General features: G+C 42.7%; 1 pseudogene; it reads left to right on the top strand.

Moving 5' to 3' along the window:
• The first annotated feature begins 622 nt into the window (after positions 1-622).
• Positions 623-699, top strand: LOC136145328 (U4 spliceosomal RNA; annotated as a pseudogene).
• Positions 700-1,093: the final 394 nt, after the last annotated feature.

Below are 1,093 nucleotides of genomic sequence, written 5' to 3'. Positions count from 1 at the left end.
ATGCATGCATATACGAACTACCTCTAAAAGTTATAATCCTAACCCACATGGAACAACAGATTGGTTCCAAATCGGGAAAGGAGTACGTTAAGGCTGTATATTGTCACCCTGCTTATTTAACCTACATGCAGAGTACATCATGCGAAATGCTGGACTAGATGAAGCACAAGCTGGAATCAAGATTGCCAGGAGAAATATCAATAACCTCAGATATGTAGATGACACCAGCTTTATGGCAGATGACACCACCTTCACCCTTGTGAAGAAGAAGTGAAGAGCCTCTTGATGAAAGTGAAAGAGGAGAATGAAAAAATTGGCTTAAAACTCAATATTCAGAAAATTAAGATTGTGGCATCTGGTCCCATCCCTTCAAGGCAAATAGATAGGGAAACAGTGGAAACAGTGACAGACTCTAGTTTGGAGGGGCTCCAAAATCACTGCAGATGGTGACTACAGCCATGAAATTAAAAGACACTTGATCCTTAGAAGAAAAGTTATGACAAACCTAGACAGCATATTAAAAAGCAGAGACATTACATTGCCAACAAAGATCCATTTAGTCAAAGCTGTGGTTTTTCCAGTAGTCATGTGTGGATGTGAGACTTGAACTATAAAGAAAACTAGCTTTGCGCAGTGGCAGTATCGTAGCCAATGAGGTTTATCCGAGGCGCGATTATTGCTAATAAAAAAAAAAAGAAAGAAAGAAAGCTGAGTACCGAAGAACTGACACTTTTGAGGTGGTGTTGGAGAAGACTCTTGAGGGTCCCTTGGACTGCAAGGAGATCCAACCAGTACATCCTAAAGGAAATCAGTCCTGAATGTTCATTGGAAGGACTGACGCTGAAGCTGAAACTCCAGTACTTTGGCCACTTGATGTGAAGAACTGACTCATTTGAAAAAACCCTGATGCTGGGCAAGATTGAAGGCAAGAGGAGAAGGGGACGACAGAGGATGAGATGGTTGGATGGTATCACCAACTCAATGGACATGAGTCTGAGTAAACTCCGGGAGTTGTTGATGACAGGGAGGCCTGGCATGCTGCAGTCCATGGGGTCGCAAAGAGTTGGACACGACTGAGCAACTGAACTGAACT

The sequence above is a fragment of the Muntiacus reevesi genome, chromosome 12, assembly GCF_963930625.1.
Source record: "Muntiacus reevesi chromosome 12, mMunRee1.1, whole genome shotgun sequence".
Classification (NCBI taxonomy): Eukaryota; Metazoa; Chordata; class Mammalia; order Artiodactyla; family Cervidae; genus Muntiacus; species Muntiacus reevesi.
The sequence above is the reverse complement of the archived record's forward strand: the minus strand, read 5'-3'. Positions and strand labels throughout refer to the sequence as shown.